Source organism: Molothrus ater, chromosome 6, assembly GCF_012460135.2.
Source record: "Molothrus ater isolate BHLD 08-10-18 breed brown headed cowbird chromosome 6, BPBGC_Mater_1.1, whole genome shotgun sequence".
Classification (NCBI taxonomy): Eukaryota; Metazoa; Chordata; class Aves; order Passeriformes; family Icteridae; genus Molothrus; species Molothrus ater.
Window position 1 is genome coordinate 41,719,546 of NC_050483.2, and position 21,173 is coordinate 41,740,718.

Below are 21,173 nucleotides of genomic sequence, written 5' to 3' on the forward strand. Positions count from 1 at the left end.
TGGCTGGTTATATTTCAGGAATTGCAATTTCTTGCTGTCCACTAAGAACACTATCAGAAATTGTACAGACATAAGAGGACACTCCTCCTAAGGATTTAAGTAGGGCTGTTTTAGGGAATAGATTACCAATCCCCAAGCAGGGATTTACCCTCCAGTAGGTTCAGAGAAAGGAAGATACTTGGATCTCTGGACAGCAAATGTATACTAGAGCCTCAAAATTCATTAGCCAGAAATATTTCTGAGCTCTCTGCCTCATGCCCACTATCCTATGGGATAAAGGCTGGCTGAGCTTTCTCAGGGGGAGAGCTCTTTTATAGACTGAGAGAAGAACTTGAGGTGAGAGTTTAATATCTAAAATTTGCCTCTGGATTCACATGTAGATATGTGTATTAGCAATATTAAACTTTCCAAACACTCTAAGAATATAGTTGTTCATGGAGATATGGTTTAAGCCTGTTTCTGTGAGATGATTTGGATGCTGTCTGCTGATGCTATGATACGCTTACCTTACCTGAGCTTGCCATGTTGTTGTTATGCCCTGACAGGATGTGGGAGCGACCTCCTCCCTTGGCAGGATGACTCCTCCAAGAGCCTTGTGCATGGAATATGACTGTGAAGGACAGTCATGTCCCTCATATGTTAGACTTCCTTGCCTTGTGCATGCTTATTGCTTCTTCCTTCCGAAATGCCAAACTAAAGTCTGATGAGAACCAAATATTTGAAAAGAAATAAGCCTGTAAGACAGGTATTGGATAATATGCAGAAATTCTGTATCAGAAACCCAAATCCCTTGGGTTTGGGTGAGACATTTGGAGAGTGTGGGTAGGTGTATTTATTTTATATTTTTCTTTTCTTTTTTTTTTTTTTATCCAGTAAGATAATTTTGCCTGATTGCCTGATGATGGAGTTTGCTCACTCTGTTTTTTGATCCTGTAGTGCAGCTGCTGCTCTATTTTCTACATGGCTGGGCTTTACTGCAGACCTGTTGAACCGTAGCTGACTTTGATTTTTCTTTTCCATGATTTTTCTTTGTGGTTTTCTTTTTCCTTTGTTTTTTTTTTTTAAGGGAAGAGACTGTCGTAAGCCAGAATTATGGCAATGCAGCTCAAATATATAATTACCAGGGCAGGAAGGTGCCTTGGGCATCCCAGCCATCCTGCATTTGGCATCACTTGATTAGCTTAGCCTTGCTTCTTTGAATATTTCTCACAAGAAACTCAAGTTGTTTCTTTTGTGATGAGTTTGTATGATCTCTGTTGTTTGTTTACTTATTTGAGCTTTTGGCAATCATTTATGTTTTGTTTCATTTTGGATTTTTCTTTAAGTGGAGGAAAATGAGCAAAATTAAGATCTCATTTAAGAAAAATATTTTTGTCAAGTTCAATGTGCACGTGACAAGGTGGGAGCCCCTGATCTCTCCTTAATATCTAGGAGTACTTTATGGGGTGTCATGTAAGTTTTAAGAATCATATCATGATCCTTAATTGATCCCTATGGTGTAATCTTGGGCAAAGCATGCCAAAAATCAGCAGGAATCCTATAGGTCCATCCTCCTCAGCACTTTTTTGTAGCATGGCACTGCAGGTCTGTGCAAAGTCCAGTGAGCTCATAACGGGTTAGGAGGAAGGACAAGAGGGACTAGAGTGTGCTTGCTGAAATAGGGAACATGGAGTTGAATAATGGTAATTAAATAGCTGTTCCAGGACAACACCCTGAGTTGATGATCTTTTACCACAGAGTGAGTGTGTCACCTTAAAATTTAACCAGTGAGATTTGGATGCTGTATCACACTATATTGCGTTAGCTAAGTTACTTTAATTAAGTGTTTGCACACTCTTCATTGCAAAGGCAGGGTAACACTTAGCTTAAATCTCTTTTATTGTATCCTGTTCAATTGCAGAAAGGTAATAGTACACCTAAGAATATTCTGCTGTAACCATGTCATAGATTGTTGTTGTTGTAGACTCTTGTCAAATAAAAACATAAAGTTGGAAAGGCTGAAAGCATTTATTGATTTCTCAGTTGAGGCATAAAAGAAGTAGACAACCTTTCTAGACTTAGGGACTTAGATCTGAGAAAGAAGAGGAAGAAAAAAGAGATATCTGTGACACAGATGACACAAGGACAGTGGTTATGTTTCTGACATAACCCGATAGGCCTGACTGTTGAAAGTGCTGTCTCTTGCCATGAAAGGAGAGGTATAAATGAGGGGAGAACTAGGTGCTGCCTCAAGTATTTGATGGCAATGTTTTAATAGAGTGTGTCTCATAGATATGTATCCTTCTAAATATTTTCCAAGCAGATGGATGAGTCTCTAGATAACCTATAAGCAGTGCCATTGAGGGATGATAGGACTATGTCTGTTTGTTTCAAGGGGATGCAGCTCCAAAGCCTGACAGTATGAACTTTAAATATAGGCATAATTCACTCTTTCACAGCTGATTATTTTGGTGGGAACATGTGATGAGTTTGAAATAGAAGAGTGGGAGACTTCCAACACTGATTTAGACTTGAAAGTCATCCATTCTGTTGCAGATTTAATCTGGTGTTGCTGTTGGTCTTTAAAAAGGCCTTTTAGAATAGATGCAAAGCTTTCTCTGGAAGCAAGCTTTTGGGGCTTCTCCTGGCTCTGCAGTGTGGGTTGCCTGCATCAAATAGCTATTAACACGCTGCTGTAGCACTTTGCTAACATCTAATCCTAAATAAAATGTCCTAAGTATGATTATTAATAACTGTTTTACTCCAGTTATTTTATTTGGTAGATTTGTAATGGCAGTGATCCTTAATATTAACATGCTTTGTATTCTGTTCAGTCCTAGGGAGCGAAGGGTAGTGTGGAGTCTTCAGGTCACATGGTGGCAATGTGGAGAGTTGTGTTTCCTGTTGTCTGGCTTTTAAAACACAACATTTCAATGTGTAGAAGAGTTGTATTATGTATAGAGCTAGATCTGATTTAATCTGTCATTTTATGTAGGGCAATTTCAGAGTAGTAACCCTCAGCCATTGTCAGCACTGTGCTCTTATTGTAGTAATAGATACCAGGTTGTTTATTGCTGCCACCTTCCTATTAAAAACTGTGCTTCTTTTCACTACGACAGTTGGCCCAAATTTGGGGGTAGTAGTTTATTCCATTTATGAAGAGGAAATGATTTTCACGGCATCAGAAAACTTTGATGTATTTTTGGTATTTTAAAGAACTGTATAAAGTCCTTCATTCTCAAACAAAGTAGGATATGAAGCATAGATGCTCCTGTCTACTCAGAGCACCAATTCTCTCTGTATGTATCCTTCCTCAAATGTCACATCCTTCCACCCACACATGAGTTCAGCCAGACCTAAACTTCTGTCAGTCTCTCTGCCTGGAGAGTATGTCTGGTCTCACATGACTTTTGAAGGAGTTGCATAGCTATAGTGTGTTGTGTTGTGTTTTGCTGTTTGCTGGATTTTTTTTTTTTTAATTCTAATTGCTCAAGACCTCAAACAGCATGATATCATCCTTTTGTCTGAAGTGGAAGCTTGTTTTCAACTCTCTCTTGTGTGTACCTTTCAAATACCTGGGTGACAATTAAATCTACCATTTCTACTGTGACTCAACCTCTGCTTATTATTTTTGTTTTAGGCAGACCTTTGTTGTTCTGTCTTCAACAGTAAACCTTCAGTCTTTGGTCTCCTCTGCCATCAGTTGTACTGGTTAAATTTAAGATACTGCTTCTTACCGGCCTTGTTAAGCCAGACTACTCACTTTAGTTTAAACCTGGTTATCATCAGTTTTTGGAAAGCAACTAAAAGCACATAAAAAGCAAACAAAAAGCCAGTTATTAAGTTAAAAAAAGTCAGCTTTTAGTAGAAATAAGAACTTGTGCATGTTAGTTTCTCCTAGTTTAGTTTTAGACAGACTTGTTCATATGCATAATTGTAATGTTTTTAAGGAGTGATAAAGACAAGTTAGACAAGACATGGGATATAGGGGATGGGTCAGAGGGATGGATGACATAAATTAAAAAAATAGAAGATCAGCAGGTTGGTTTTTTTATGTGACTTTGTACAAGCATGATTGCACACAGGTTTTTTGTAACTTCTTGTTAACTATTTCACGTCACTTTCAATTTAGAAATGTGAGATGAAAGGAAGTTATTGTTTCTTCTTGGGAGGCAGTAGCAAGATGCTAATTGAAGCATTGGATTGTTCTTAGTTTCTTGATCTTCACCCAAAATAGAAGTCCCACTGTCTTCAAAAAGCTAAGAGTTGATGATTTTATTAGGGAGGAGGAAGGGGACCAGGCAGGAGCAGTTAAAGTATAAGGTTTTTTATTTCAGAAAACATAAATCGCTGTGCTTCAAAAGGATGGGCTTTGTGTGTGCATGGGGGAGAGAGTGCAAACACTAATGCATCATGGAGGACAGGTCATTCTGCTGAACGCAGCTCAGCTCCTGAGTCTTTGGAGATTAGAGGCAGCAATAATTTCTGGCGGCTGTAATTTATGTTAATGTGGCAGCCCAGGGTTGTATATTTCTGCTGAGATGGCCATTTTTGTCAGGCTTCATTCTGACCACAGTAGAAACCGCAGGGGTTTCAGGTACTGGTGTTTGTCTTTTGCTGATTTAGCCAAGCAGTGAAACAAACAATTTCATTTTTATTATTTAATGATGGAATTTAATGTCTGTTTCTTCTGATTTCTGTGGGCAAAAAGGGTAAAAAGAACAGGAAGGAAGCAGTAAGTTCTGCCTCTCACCTTTGGGTAAATTAGCCCAATGTTAACGTAGGATCTGGCACTCTTTCGAGTTCCAATGAGTGAAAAGAAACATTGCTCCAGGAGCTTTCCAGTAATCCCTCAACCCTAGGGGTATTGTGACTTCACTGAGTTCCTGCTCTAGATTCCAGTTTTCACAATGTCCTGTGTACTGCTGCAGTCTATCCCATCAGCAGGGAGAAAAGAAGTACTGGTCAAGGTCAAAGAATACACTGTGGAAACACCGAACTAAGTGTCAAATATTGTACAAGTGGAAAAAGTTTAGGGAAAGAAATTAAAACTGCTTTGGAAACTAAAGGAATTGCTTTTAGAGGTATTACTGAAAGAGTTCGTTAATCTTGCTTAGTGGTATCTGGGAGAGAGAAGGGGAAATTCAACTCTGCTAGTATTTGATGATCATAAATACTATAGGAAGAGACAAGATATTTAGATGCCTACAAGTGGAGAATAGAAAAATTTAAGGGTAAATATTATGGGAAACTTCCTGTCCTGGAGATATGTCCTTGCCCTGTCAAGCTCTGGAATCATTTCCCAGAGGAATAGAAGAGCAACTCCATGGCTTGACAGGTTTTGAATTAGACTTGGAAAAATGTTAGTCCATGCAGCATGTAGAATAATCTTTCTCTTGGCAGCAAGATAGCATATGAAAGGAGGAAATTATGATCTTGCAGAGGAAATTATGGTCTAGTGATTTATATACAGAAGTGGGCATCAGGACATCTGATTATTTTCTCTATTTTATCACTGATTTACTTTATAATACTGGGGCAAGTAATTTAATCCTTCTGTGCAACCATGTTCCCATCTGTAAAAGGAATATTTCATCATCTGAAGAATTTACTCCCTGGACAATGTTCTCATAGCTGCATAGTACTCTGGAGTGTTATGATTATTTTTAAAAATGTCCACAGTCTGGAGGAAGCTGGAAGCTCCTTGCCCCAGGTAACTGCTTAACCTCAGGACCAAAAGAGTTGGTTAAAGGATCCAGTCTTTCATTTCCTTTGCCCTGACAAATTAAAGTCTGTATAGGATGGTTGATGGAAATCTCCTAGTCTGCCCTCAATTCTGCTGCATTGCTTTTGTCTTTTGTTCTCACTGTAAACTGATATAGTTTGGGAGACTAAAAAGAGAGGAGAAATCACTAGGCTGTGTTAATTTACACCCAGCAAGGCCACAACCTTTGCAGTGTGTGGCTCAAACCCAGAATAGAGCTTGACATGAAGGCACTGTTCTACTGCCTGCTCATTACAGCAGATTGGTGTCATTCCTGTTTTCCTCTAGCAAGCTTGTTTTCCCAAATTACTGGCTCAGTTTCCTACAAGCAGCCACTAGCAATCATGCCAATTTCATCACCACTTTTCCCCTTGAGGATCTTCCCTTATCCCTTGGTACTGCAGTTGTGCCCAGCCTGAGCTGTCTGCCATGGAAGGAGAGAGGACACTTCCCTCTACCTTGATGAAAAGCTCCTAACACACATTAAAAATGAGATGTGATCTGAGATGTCAAAAGTCTGGCATCCCAAGCTAGGCACAGTAAGTAATGTCTCACTTGGGTCTCCACAGCATTTTTCTGACATACTCACTGACTAGCCTGGTGCCAGATTTGAGACACTCAGGAAGGGTTTCTTCAGTACAGGAGGAAGGTACAGCAAGACTGTGATAGATCCAGTGGCCCTCAGGCAAGCAGTCAGCTAACAAACCTTTAGGGAGCTTGCTGGGCTTGTTGGAGAACAGCTGGGGGCTACTGTTTGTTCAGCTAAATCTTCCAAAGAACAGCTAACCTTAAGTTCTCAGTATTCAAATTTGGATTTACTGTGTCTTGTTCACATTGTTTATTTATTTTAAGTTATTTGCTGCTCCACTGAGGGGCTACATTAATGCAAGGGCTGGCCTCCTTAGCATGGACCTTTGTTTTCTTTGTTTCTTGATCTTCACCCACAATAGAAGTCCCATTGTCCTCAAAAAGCTAAGAGTGGATGATTTTATTAGGGAGGAAGAAGGGGAAAAGGCAGGAGCAGTTAAAGCATTGGGTTTTTCAACATATTGGATATTTACATTTACACTAATGTGACTTCTCTGGGATCACTGTCATTATTGTTTATTCATGACAGTTTTATTGATAAGGCAAACAAACAGACCCAGGCTATCTATAATCCTGGAAATGGAATAAAACTGATTGTTAAATCCAGGGACTTTCAGCATTGTTAAAAAGCTTCTTGATGTTTGGAGGAATACAGAGCCTTGTAGAAACCTTTGGCTAGAGTTAACATGACAATTTGCTTGCATGTACCACAATGCTACTTTAACCTGGAATGTAACAGCAGAAGAATCAGAAAACAGTCAGTGATGAGGGGCCAGGGAAAATAATCCATCTTCACTATATGAGTCCCCCTTGTGGAATATGCCTTCTACACTGTTGAGTCTGCTTAGTGTCCAGAGAATAGCATAAGTATTATGCATTGATAATTGAAACAGCTGTCATCTGCTCTCAGAATTAGTTTCCCAAATAGTCTGTGAAACAAATCTGTGGCTTTTTGCCTCATCTTGGAAAAAAATTACCAAAGAAAAACATTAATTGATGCAAGTGGCAAAAACAACTCAGGAATCCCAGTGCTTTTAAAGTACGAATTTAGCCAGCAAGATACCTTTGCAAAATCAGCTTTGTAGCACTTGTTTCTCCAAGTCCTTCCAGAGAAAACACACATGCTGCATATGTCCAAGCTGTCTCCACAGCTCCACCTGCTCTACCACAGCCTGCTGGAGTGTGATCCTCCCACTCCATATTATCTGACTCATGCCACAGAATGATTTGTGAAGAAGGAAAAGAGAAAGCCAACTTGCAGCAGGCTTTGTTCCTTTGACATAAAAATTTCCTCTCCCTTTGCTTGTTGAGTTGACAATTCCCATGTAAATATTTTTTCACAAGAAGTGCACAAGATGGCACAAAGGTCCAAGTAGGAGGGAGCTAAATTTGAATCTTCAATGAGGGCATTCTCTGTCCCTGTTTTAAGATGTAGAATTGAGAATGAATGTTGATCTCAGATTTTTCTGTCTATTACTGGGATTTGAAACTGCATTGTCAAAGATACCAAGCGAAGAAATTTTGAAAGAGAACAATTTGCCATCCTGACTCATTTCTTTACTTCCTTACCTCCAGCCTGTGGTCTTCCTATGAATGCTCAACAGGGCCTCACTGGACCTAGTTAGTGTACAAGTAATAGGTGTCTTTCTGACACCTGATACAAAATTCATGTCTTTTTTCTATCATTCATAATATAGATTTTCTAAAGTACAAAATTTACTTTAATGTTTTGTGGAAAAGTCTGTATCAAAGCAGCCATGGTAGGGAATAAGTCTTCCACTATTGACCTGGTAAGGGCTTTAGCAAACAAGGTGAGGAGTGGGCTAAAACATAAAGAGCTCACTATGGAGGGGCTGTGTACATGTTCTGTCCCTGGCAGGCCTCCTTGACATGTCTGTTGTAGGTTTTGTCCAAGGCAAAGCTCAATAAGCAGTTCAGGGATTCTTTGTCATAGTTATGTTCCCATAGTGATGATGCCTTTTTTCTTTTGACAAGTTGGAAGGGTGAAAGATTTGCTGTTATCAAGGAAAGCGTAAAGAATCTCCATCCTTTATTGGATGTGCGTGGAAACATTTCCACAAAGGATGAGGAAAAGACTGAGATACTGAATGCCTTCTTTACTTCAGTCTTTTATGGCTAGACCAGCTATCCTCAGGGCACTCAGCCCCCTGAGCTGGAAGATAGAAATGAGAAGCAGAATGCAGTCCCCATAATTCAAGGGAAAGCAGTTAGTAACCTGCTGCTCCACTTTAATGCACACAAGTCTATGGGGCCATATGGAATCCACCCAGGAATACTGAGGGATCCTTTCACAGAAGAGCTTGAAAAGCCACTCTTAATATTTATGAGCAATTCTGGTTGAGCAGGAAGGTCTCAGAAGACTGGAGGTGAGCCAGTGTGATATCCATCTACAAGAAGGGCTGGAAGGAGAATCCAAGAAATTACTGGCCTGTCAGCCTGACCTTGGTGCCAGGGAAGGTTATGGAGCAGATCATCTTAAGTGCCATCATGTGGCACACAGAGGACAACCAGGGGATCAGGCCCAGCCAGCACAAGTTTATGAAAGACAGGTCCTGCTTGACCAGCCTGATCTCCATCTATGACAGGGTGACCCACCTAATGGATGAGGGAAAGGCTGTTGGTGTTGTCTATGTGGGCCTTAGTAAAACCTTTGACTCTGTTTCCCACAACATTCTCCTGGAAAAACTGGCTGCTCATGGCTTTGGCAGGCACATTCTTTGCTGGGTAAAAAATTGGCTGGATGGCCAAGCCATAAGAGTGGTGTTGGAGTTAAACCCAGCTGCTGGCCAGTCACAAGTGGTATTCCACAGGGCTCAGTATTGGAGTCACTTGTGTGCAATATATCTATCAATGATAGGCATGAGGGGATTGAGTGCACCATCAGTCAGTTTGCAGACAACACCAAGTTGGCCTGGAATATTGATCTGCTTAAGAGCAGGAAGGCTCTGCAGAGGGATCTGGACAGGCTGGACAAATGGGCCAAGGCCAGTGGAATGAGGTTCAGCTAGGCCAAATGCCAGGTCCTGGCACCTGGGTCCTTGGGTCACAATCACCCCAGGCAGTGCTACAGGCTGGGGGCAGAGCGGCAGGAAAGCTTCCTGGCAGAAAAGGATCTGAGACTCTATAGAGGACCTGAGGGTTCTGGTTGACAACCATCTGAATATGAGCCAGTGTGTGCCCAGGTGTCCAAGAAGGCCACTGCCATCCTGGCCTGTATTAGCAAGTGTGGCCAGCAGGGCCAGGGGAAGTGATTGCCCCTGGAGAGCAATCTTGAGCAGTCTTGATGTTTCACTTACTTAAAAATTAACAAAGAACAAGAGAACAGTCTTTAGAAAATAATTCTTCCAAGCTGAAGGAGCTGGTGACTAGCCATTATGTGACAGTTGACCTAATTTCATCACTAAGTATATTGTCCCTTACACACCTGCCTAGTCATGACTCAAGTAGTAAATGCTGTTACTGTCTGTAATTTGGAGATGTTGTAAAGATAAGTAAGATACAGCAAAGTGCAGTTATCCTCATTATAAGAACAGGATCTAACAGATTTGTAAGGATGTGTAATGTGCTTAAATTCCTTTTAAAAACCTTTTCTTTAAAGATTTTGTGTGTAATGCACAAGAAGTCCGTGGTATGGTAACAAGCTGAACTAGGTACTAGAATGCATGATTTGCCAAAGGGTTTCATTAAGAACAGGAGTTTAGCCAGATGCAGAGATGACATTTATGTTGATAATCGCTATAACTTTGGATATTCCTATTAACAGGGGCAGGGAAGTTGGAAAGGGTACTAAACCTCATGGTTCAGATCAAGATTGGAGATAAGGATATTACCTTTTATGTTAGGATCTGATTGCCTCCTTGCTGCCTACAGCAGAACCTCCCTGCATTTTTGTGTCAATGGCTGAATCTTGGCAACTATTGATTCATGAGCCAGGCTATGAGCACACCAGCCTCTATGTTTGTATCTTTCTTGAGGCTCAGGTTTAAGCAGATTCATAATTGCCTGCTCACTAGATTATCCTTTCCTTCTTCCTGCTCTTTTGCTTCCTGCAGATGTTGGTTGAAAATTTTCTGTTACTGTTATGACGTTTTTGTGCTATTCTCTTACCTCCAAGTGGTTACATTGCTCCTTATAGTTAGTGATATATATACAGGTGAAACAGCACATGACAGCCAATATCTTAAAATTATTTGTTCCCCATTTTCCTTTCCCTTTTCTTTATTTCCATTCCTCATTCCATTTCTGTAATGTCAGTTTCAGTTAGCAATCTCCTTCTCTATAGAAAAAAACCTTATTAAAATGTAACTACTCAGATGTTTGTGTTTAATGTAAATGAAGATTAGTTTCCATGTTTAAAAATTAAGTCACTGATTAAGTAACCTGTAGACTTTTTGGCAATTGCAGTAGTAAGAGTATTTATGAAGATGCGGTCTGTATTTAGGGATAATGAATCAGTTTAGAAGTAAAATCTATATGGTTGAAGGAAATAACTGTCTTTTTCAGAAAAATAAAAAAGGGTTCTAGTGTGGAAGGGATGTCATTATCATCAATTAAAAATTGAAGGACACATTTAAGATTGAAATGAAAATAAATCAGACCTAAAACCATTGCTGCTCCTTGCACTGTATCTGTTCCATAGATAACACAGGACATCATCTCCAGGGCTGTCAATCAGAGATGGTTTCATGAGTGCCAACCTCAGTAAAAAATAATTAAATTGACAGAAGCTACTGAGCTGGATTATCTCAGTGTCTAGAAGCCTTTCACCTCTGCAGAGCAAGGTTACTTAAGCCTGTATTTCTATGAGAAAATGAATGCATTGGTCTCCTTCTGCCCAGTTCCTATTCATTTACTTACTAAAACCAGAGTGAGAGTTCAGCGTGTTAATTTTGCCTGAGAAAAACAAATGCAACTTTTCCATAGTAGCTGCAAATGTACTGCTGTGTTGAATGAACTGATTATGTGGTTACCTGATCTACATGGGGCTAAGGACCAAAGATCAATAGCAACACAGTTTAAGACAGATCAGAACTCTGCTGATGGAATAGGTTCTTTGTTAAACCTTAACAGTCTCAGCAGTACAAACATTTATATGTGACTCATTAGCATAATAAAAAGAGGCAGGATATGTGTCAGAAAGCATGTCTGAAGCCAGATGTTTTTTAAACCTTCTGCATGACCACCAGAAATTTACACTGCCTTTTTATATTTTCCAATAAGTTGGATGGTGTAACCAATAGCCTCTTCAAGAGATTAGGAGGCAAAATGCATTTGTAGGCTGAATTTTCAAGTATTGAAGCTAGTACAGTTTAGCAGAACAGGTGTAGCTGTAATGATTTTATACATTAGTAGAAAACTGAAGAGCAAAGTCAACGGTAGCATTTGTAATTGTATGTAGAACAGAAATGCAAAGGCTGTTTTTATAATTTGCTGATTGAAATCGAAAGGAGTGTTGGAAAAAGTCAAGCACACTTTTTTTCTCTATAATTAAAATATACTTCAATATATTTCTGTATGTGACTAGGACAAGCGCTTAGTTACTATTTTTACTGACTTAAAAATTTAGACATTTTAAATTGAGGGTTTCATTTTTTTATGAAAATGTAAAGGCTTTCTTTTGAAACACTATGTAGCCTTTTTTAGATTGTACAAGACATTATTGTTTTGGCTGGAACAGTTTGAATATTCTTTTCATTTGTAGTAGTTTCAGTTAGATTGCATATGCATTTTTGAGGGTGAATGAAACATACAATAAAGTGTTGCATGTGTGTATTCAAGACCATTATATGAATGGATGATCTGGCTCTTTGTAGGAGAATGGAAAATTTAAAGGTATCCAACCTATTTTCATTCTCCCTGTGTCCAGAAAACTCTTGCTATGATTGATGTGACCTCAACCTTCTGACAAAAGGAATCTAATCAGGTTATTTCATTTAAAATGGATGCAAACCAAGAAGAGTTAAAAGCATCAGCAAAACAATGATGTGAAAGCTACAGACAGAAAAGGATCATTGTTAGGGAGAAGCTAGAACTGCTCTGTAAAACTTGGTGCTGCTTTCCTAGTTAGACATTATTGGGATGGATGATAGAATAGGAAAGGAAGACTTACCTTTAACATCCTGATAAAACTAATTGGGAAGCAAAATCTTTCCACCTCTCCTGCTCCCTGGGCATTTGCTAATGGAAAAATCTTGTATGAAGGCTTTTTCTTGGTGCTTATGTCAAAAGCCAGAGTATTTTTAAGGTACCTAAGGGAACTGAAATTACTTAATTTGAATTCTGTCAATAGTCTAAAAGGAGAGAGCTGCTGAGAAAGGGAGACTTGGAGTCTTACTATGAAATTACCTTACTGGATATTGCTCTGAGAAGGAGATTGAAGAAAAGTCCCAGCCAAGTTGTGAGTTGATGGGTCTCAGTCTGGTTGAAAAAAAAGGCATGGCCTTAATCATGCTCAGGAGCACAGCTTACTCTGTTTTAGGAGTCTTGGCAGCTGGAAAACTTAAGCAGTGAAGGAAATTATGCTGACTTGATGTGAATTAATCAGAGTAACTTTTAAAGATTTAATATACACCCCCATCAGTACAAAAAAGTCCCTGCCTACTGGCCATGGTGTTCATCTCCAACCCACACACATGTGGAGAGACACTGGAGCTGATTATGATCTGTAAGAATATTATTTTTAAGCGTTGTAATAGTCCACTCCTGAATAATCATTAAGTGTACCTTTAAAAAAAACCCCAAACCCAAGCCAACAAAAAACCAAAAACTCAGCCAAAACTAAAATATATGCAGATGACTAAAATACAGTTCCTTTCTTCCTACACAGAACTATTATGCTCAAACATTCCCAGTGAAAGCATCTGCAGCAAATCACAAGCAGGATTTTAACCATTTAGTTGTCTGATGTTCAGTTTCTCTGAGATCATTGTTTTGCAGTCTGGGGAGTGTTCTACCAAGGTAAATTTTTGAGAAGCTCATTACCTTGCTTTGGAATAATTGGAAATTCCTTCTCTGGGTGGCCCAGAGATATGTCTATGACATTAATCCTGGCTGCCTTTAGGATTTTCTATCGGCCTATCACCTTTATAACTGAGCACCTCTTGGGTTAATGACTTGGCATTCCTCTTGCTGTTTAGAGGTGTGGAGGCCAGGCCAATCAAAGGAGGCTGTTAAATTGTGTAGAAGAGAGATTATGAGATGTGCCCTAGAATGGAGTCTGTGCATAAGCTGGGAGAAAGAAACTGGTTGAAGATGCTACTATGGCTCTGTATTTCCTCTGGCATGTATTGTCCTGCTCCACATAGTTGGTGGATTGTTTTTATGTCTAGAATTTTTTATCTTCCATGTTTTTGAGACAAGCTTTGGATGTTAATTTTGGCTCTGATGGTGAAAGTCTGTGCTTTTAACACAATTGGGTTTTAGCAAAAGATTCTATTATGTGTTGTTCAGAAAAAGTTTAAGGATTAGAGATGTTGGGGTGGTTTTTTTGGAATCATGTTCTTTTTGCATGTTGGATAGTAACATTTTATCTGAAATAAATCTCTCTAAAAGAAAATATCCATTCCTGTGCAAGAGGCTCAGTCTTTTCTTCCCAGTCCAGATGTGCCACTGCACTGTGCCAGAGGCTGATGCAAGCTGATCTGGGTTAACTGCTCAGTGCCAGTGCTTGGGAAATAGTATTTTACCATCAGCTGGAGTAAAGAAATCATGAGGGAGTTGCTCTCCATGAAATCCTTTCTATGAGGTATCTCTGCAGGTCCTTAGTTCATTGTTGCTCTTATTATCCCCCCTGTAGTTTCTGTTTTAAACTGGGATAGCTCAAAAAATGACCATCCTCTCTTGTTCTGCTAGACTGACCCCACATACAGGCTCATTAAGCCCCAGCTTGCATATTGTTTGCACTCTCCAAGCAAATGTAAGTCAAGGGAGAGATCTGTGCTTGGCTTTGGCTCAGAATGTTGAACAAACAGCTGACTGGTTTCTAACTAACTCATTTAGAAGAAGAGGAAAAGCAAACTCTGTTTTTAATGTTAGCTTGCTCTAGTAGCAATTTTTCTAGGGCATTTTTTCTCTGTTGGATGGAAATACAGAGCAAGGATGAGTCCAGTTAGAAGCTTTGGTTTCTGTATTTTCGGGCATTAAATAGAGATACTGGAATGAAAGAGAAATCCCTAATTAGCCCCTCAGAGAGACAACCCCAGATTTCCTGTGCCACAATATGGCAAATGAAGGCCTGTGTGTGGCAAATCTGTCAGGAAAGGAGAAATGAAGTACTGCTCTTGATAATGGTAGAGAAGCAAAGTATTTGGCGACATGCTGTGCTGCTGAAAATTCCTATTCTCAGGTCCCTTCCTTCATATCCTTTTCCCCACATGCACATGCAAACAAACCCTTTTAAAGATGGAGAAGAAAGCAAAATTAGCTTGCTTCTTCCCTGACCTCTCCCTGGAGGCCAGGGAAGGTAAAGATAAAGCCATAGTTATGGCTTTCCAGCCAGTATGTACTCTCTTCCCCTGGATCAGTGTGGAAAATATCAGCTTGATGTTTCCTGAAATACCTGGTTTCTGAGGATCTGTATGAAATCTTTACAGTTTTGTGAAATCTAAGGTTTGCATATGCTGCAAAACCAAGGAAAGATCATTATTTTATCTTTGGTTTAGTTAAGAAGCACAACTTCAATGCAGTCCCAAGGTGTTGAGGAAGTAGATGATGCATACAAACTTCTGTCAGTTGTAACTAAATATTCCAGAATCCCCAAACCAAACAAATCAAACATTTATTTATCCAGCTTCTCACCATTGCAGCTTTACTTTATTTTTAGCCTTCTCCCAGGGATAAACTGTTGAGTCACACTGGGGGTTATCAGTTACAGATTAGGAAAAAGCATAGGATGCTCAAACTGGTCATCTCTCTCACCTTCAGTGGGGGTTTTAGCATGAGTTATGTGTTAGCCTGCTGAGGAAGGATGAATGGGAAAGGAGAATGGCTGTCAATGGCTGACATTGAAAAGTACATTCTTTCTGTGATGCAAAATGAGTCCAAAGTACTCAGCAGCAGACAGAGACAGGCTGAGGGAGCATCTCACCTTTGGGTTGTTGAAGAGAGAGGAGTTCAGACGTGAAAAGTGGCAAAATGAACAAAAGATCCCAGAGCAGGAGTTTCTTGAAGATTTCATGGTGCATCAGATTTTGGTGGTATATTCAGATGGCTGTAAAAGATAAGCAAAAAATATGTGTCTGAAACTGTGGCCTTTGCTCAGCAAAGTCACCTTGTCTCTGCATTCAGCAGCAATGGTTTGATGTGCATGTAAGAGATGTGCTACTGTCCTGTGCATGTGTTTTAGCACTGGAGGATCCTCCCTCTATAATCACATCTTCTTTAAAAACCCAAGACTTTCTCATGCACTATCCTTTTTCCTACGGCTGCAAGTCTTTTACTTTTGCTACAATCACTCTCCTCAGAAATAGAAAACCTATTTTATGCTACTCTTGGCACCAGTGAGGCCCCTACAGCTTTGTTGTCAATTGCTTTTTCCATTCTTCTGTGTTTTAATTATGTGTCCTTAGTGATGAGATTTTGTCCTCTGAAAAATGAAACTGTTACTTTATATTTGTGATCCAGTTTTGAGATTCTGTGGAAAACATTGTAAAGAATAAATAATAATTCTATGGCATCTTTTAACTTTCTGGAAGATTTCCAGTCTAAATTTCTTCAGTCTATATTTTTATGCTTTTAATTTGATTTTTATAATTTTGAGTTGGTTTTCCATCTTTCCTATACAGCTCATATTTGCAAATTTTATTTCTTTTCTTAGTCAGCATTGGCCCAGCATTTTAATATTCAAATTTGAAACTGTCTTCCTAAATCAGTCTGAGATAGTCACAGATTTTCTTCATGTCTATTCCTGCTTAGCATTGTCAAAAGGAGCTTTGTAGTATTTGGTAGGCAGTCTGAATGAAAATGAAGAGGGAAATGTCAGAGCCAAACTCACTAGCTAAGTAATAATGAATAATCAGTTCTTTACATATTTACCCAAGCTTTTTTGTGTTACAAAACAAAAGAAACCAGGTTGGAATTCTACAGGGAAGTCAGATTTTTGGGTAAGATTTAAAATATGTGCTCCTTTTGGATTATACCTGCATTAATTATCATTCAATATCTTTTCTCTTTCTATGTGCAACATATAACTATATATTTATTTAAAATGTATACATAGTAAGTTTTATATAGTACTTTTGTCCTGTTCTTAGATTTTGATTGTAAGTCACTGTTCATTCCCAGTCTGAGGCATTCTATCTGAAGCATGGGATATTTTTAAATGATACCTGTATTGTAAATTCCTTTCAACTTAGAATGAACTATTGAGTAGTGTCAGTAGAATTCTAAGTTAAGAGTACATGAACCATCCTCTAGTTCTGGTTGCCTTAAAATCTGAAATAACAGTTTCCTGGAATGCTATTTCTGGGAGTCTATTTTTTCTTTGTGGAAGGCCCTTGCAAAGCTTTATGAACAGTTTTTTCTTTGTCATAATGGCACAAATATTATGACTGGTTAGTGGCAAAATAAAGCAAAGAATATTGTCTGCAGTGGAATTTTATGTAACCTAGAATGCATTTACCCAAGGAGTAAATATAGTCAGACCCCTGAAATTCTTGCACTAAGATTACATATATCGGATTTAATATTTTGTGCTGTTTGTAGTAATTTTTGAGTGCTGCACTCAGGACTTCTCTAGCTGTCTCTGTGATTTGTTCCTCAAGAAGTTCTCTACTGGTAGGATGCATCACAGGCCTCTTCAATTCCCATTTAATTCCACTTCTCTTTCCAAAACGTGATCTTGAGTTGTTATGCATGTAAGGAGGCTCTGTTCCCATGTTCACTGTGTTGGTTTTGCACAAACTCTTCTCTGATCCTTTTCTTGGCCTTCCTGTCTGAGCATTCATGTTTCTCTCTCCGTGCTCATTTCCCTGTAGAACCACAGTAAGATGCAAGATGGAAACCCCTGGGATTTTAAATCCCAAGCAAAGTCTGAATGAGAAAGGCAAATATCACTCCCACACTTTCAATGCAACTGCTGCATTGATTTATAGATTAATTTTTTTTTGAAGTCTTATTGCCTTTTACTCCTTTGCAAACCCCAGCAACTTTGTCTTTGCTGACCAGAGAGGGACATAAAGTTACAGAAAAGCTTCTCACTTCGTGGTACTCTCTGTCAAGACGAGTGATAACCACTCAAAATATTCCTGGCTCTATATGTCTGTATTGAATCTAGTTTAAAAGAAGAAAGAAAGCATAAGAATACAGGTTATTTTGGGAATAGAAATATAAAGTTTTCTCTGTGACAGTGATCCTTGTAGTTGAACACACGGTTACTAAAAGAGTCTGGCTTTACAGCTGGAGCAATGTAAAAATACTTTCAATTAAAAAGATGTTAAAATATATAAAAAGTATCACAAACATTTGGGTTTTTTAATAAACGTCTGAAATTTGCAGAGACCAGGATGGTACAGCTGGGTACAAAGTCTTTGTTGCTAGTCAGTTGATGCAAACTTCATGAATCACTTGGCTTTTCTAGGTATGAATAATCACATATCCAGCTTGTACCAATAAAACCTGTATACCATACCCCACAATGTTTTGTTGTCTTTCTGTAATTAAATTATAAACTTCAACTAAAATATTCTGCAAATTTCTCCATCTGGACCTTGTTACCAGCGTAGTGGTAAATGATTCACTGTCTACAAGAGTTTCATAACACTGAAGAGGAGATGCAGTCCACCCTCTTTTTACAGACAAAGAGCACAGCCATAGGGGTTTAGTGACTTTCTCAATGTCACCTCCTAAGTCAGAGAGAGATCTCCTGTATGCTAGGCAGGCAGCCTAATGACTGAGACATCGCTCAACCCAGTGAAGTTTGTGACCTAGATGAATGTTTGGTGCATCTGGAAACACTTCAGCTGTGTTTCTGCTGGGAACAGCTGTAATGTTTGGCTTTCTTGCAGGTATTTTGCCTCTGTGCACATCTGGAAAGCTAGCAGGTATGCAAGCATGGCCACTGTGACTTTCTGGAACAGGAAACAATCAACAATTAGGGTTTGAGGGAGTTTGTGTATTGTAATATCCTTGCAGAGCTGAGCTGGGTTACCAGTAATGACTGCAGTGAATTTGCAGAGAGCTTTTGATAATGGAAATCTGCCATAAACTGTCCTGCCAGTAGGTGAAAAAGGTCGGTTGTGTATTCTATTGGAGAAAGAAAATTGTGGTAAAGGTCAGAAGAATTAAGACATTTTCAGTCTGCCAGTTCCTCTAGTTCTTTAGTCTGGTGCATGTTTTATAGAGTAAGGGATATAATTAGAAAGCTGAGAAACCCAGCAAGCTGAGAAAGCCCATCTCCAATTTTTAGCTTGAGTCCTTCAAACTGGGATTAAGTTAGTGAATGAAAGTTTTTAATACTCTCTTCTTCCTCCAGAAAAATGTAAGCTACAGATCACAGTGTGTTTTCAATAACCTAAGTGATGTTGATCTCAAGTGAAACCCACTTTGTTATTGAACACAGTTCTCTATCATTAAATACTGAAATCACAGCATTTGCTTTATTCTATGGTGTGTTCTAGGCTTTTCTTGAGTGCTGGTGGATTTACTATTATTTTTTTGTAAGCCCAGTCCTTAAGATGTGCAGGTTTTAATTGATTATGTATCTATATTAACTACAGTGAGACTGTTAGCTAATGCAAGATTGGAATATAATGTTAACAGTGCATATTTGCAGGTGATTCCCAAAGAAGCTGAGTAGTTGAAATCTAAGGAAATACTCTGTTTTCATGTACATAATGAGCCTCTGGAACTCACTGCTGTATGGTGTTGTGGAATCTTAAGTACATTGGAAATCTTTAGTATACTAGAAGTGTTATATGGAACAATATATATAACTAATGAGCAATCTCTCGCTGATAAAAATTATTTGGAAAACCTGTAAGAAATATGAAATGCAATACTTAGAGAATATAAACGAACTATCAAGTAAGAGATTAATAAATATTTAGGCCAGATACTCAGTACTGGCCTACCAAAAGCTTTCTTACACTAAAGGAAATGCTTCCAAAAACTCTGAAGCGCATTCTTGCTAATACTGCTAAGTGCCCATGCTTCTCTTCTCCTCAAGAACTGAGCATTTACAGTGGTACAGGCCATGGGGCAGAATTGAATGCTGGGTATTAGCAAACCATATTCCATGCAAAGCTTTACCAAAATTTCAAACCACTTCTTTTCAGTATTCACTGGATTTGGTCTGCTAATGGTAGCCTGTGCATTTACTAGCATTGATATGAGACAAAGAGTCCCTCTCTATTAATTTTTTTTTATTAATGATGCAATTACTCAATAATAGAGCACATAACATGTATCTCTTGTAACTGTGGCTGTCTGCCTCTGTGAAGAGTGAGTTGGCCCTTTGAGGGTGCAATAAGAAAGGCAGTGTCAGAATAATAGGATTGTGGTGAAGAGCACGTCTCCACAGGGACCAAGGAGGCTGCAAGCCACTATCTCTCTAAGAACAGCAGAGATGCTTGCAGCAGCACACATAGGATAATAAGAGCTAATCAAGGGGAAAAATGAGCTTCATAAACTCAAGGTTTAAAGTTGATGGTGTGGTCCTTAGGGATCAGCAGATGCATTGGTTAAGATAGGAAGGTGTTTAAGTTGATTTTTCTTAAAATATAAAGATGAAATATGTATGGCAGAGAAATCTGAGCCTTTTTTCCCTAATGTTTTCCTGTGGTGCCATTGCTCCTACCACTTCTACCATTGAGTCATTTCTTGCAGGAACGCTTCTATGCAACTTTCACTGGTGTTCTCCTGTGTGGAAGTCTGCAAAACTGAGCTTAGAGTTTCAAAGACAAATAAGTGCTGTGAAAAACCTGGATCTGGCATTGCTGTGTGAATGGTGGCATTCTGGGAAGTTGTGCCATGCGCAAGATTCAGAGGCAGCTGTTTCTTCCTACACTGTGAGACACAGAGAGCAACTCCCCTCTCGGTGACAAGAGCCATACATTAAAATTTGTAGCTAAGCATGCTTTCCTTCCTTTGGCTACTACTAGATCTGAGCTCCAGCTCACAGGGAGCAGGTGACTGGCCGACTGTCACTCATCCAATTCTTGATCTGGCACGGCCAGCAAAAGGTGTCACTTTCCTGACTAAACTCAGTCTTCCAGCTAAAAGCTTTGTTCATAATTCTGTTCATCTCTTGCACTGACTGTTATCACTTTCTTCCTTTGGATTTCCTTGTGTGTAGTTCATTCAAGTGGCTCTTGAAATAGCAATCTGCAGCCGTTTCTCTATTAGTGCTCATCTTGCTTGCTTCATGTTTCTTTCTGAACTCACAGGTTTTTTTTTACATTTCATACTCAAACTGTATTGTTTGTCATCCAAGGCACCATAAAATTCTTTTCTTCCTTCCATTTCTGCTTCATGTGATTCCTGTTTAACTCTTATCAGACTTCAGGATCATAATTTTTTTTTGGTTTTCCACACTTCCATTGTTATCTCTTTAAGAAATGCCATGCCTTGCCCTGTCTTTTTTTGTGTGTTAAGTTCATTTTCAACTCATTCAAGTATTTCCTTGCAGTTTTTCCTGTAACCTCTTTTTTCCTAAGTCATTGCAGAAAAGAAAATTGTAGCAACACAAGTGAAAAGGGAAGTTTCTGGTCAAAAAGTAGTTTAAGAGACCATTTCTCATTTATTGTACCTTTGGAATTTATTTGTCGTTCATGTGTCATTGGGCTATGTAGCAAATGAAAAGGAATTTTTGCTACAAAAAGCTCAG

The 21,173-nt window shown here is 39.0% G+C and overlaps 1 protein-coding gene and 1 long non-coding RNA gene across 20 annotated transcripts in view; one reads left to right on the forward strand and one right to left on the reverse strand.

The window, feature by feature from the left end:
- NRXN3 (neurexin 3) overlaps nt 1-21,173 on the forward strand; it is a 966,298-nt gene that overhangs the window by 507,754 nt on the left and 437,371 nt on the right. The window lies entirely within an intron of this gene.
- Nucleotides 1-21,173, reverse strand: part of LOC118686934 (uncharacterized) — a 190,291-nt gene that overhangs the window by 84,637 nt on the left and 84,481 nt on the right. Inside the window, exon 3 of one of the 2 annotated variants that reach the window (XR_008508438.1) lies at nt 15,438-15,560. This is a non-coding gene — a long non-coding RNA (uncharacterized LOC118686934). Of the gene's footprint in view, nt 1-15,141; nt 15,561-21,173 lie in introns of those variants that run through there. The other variant, XR_004980276.1, reaches the window with a different exon arrangement.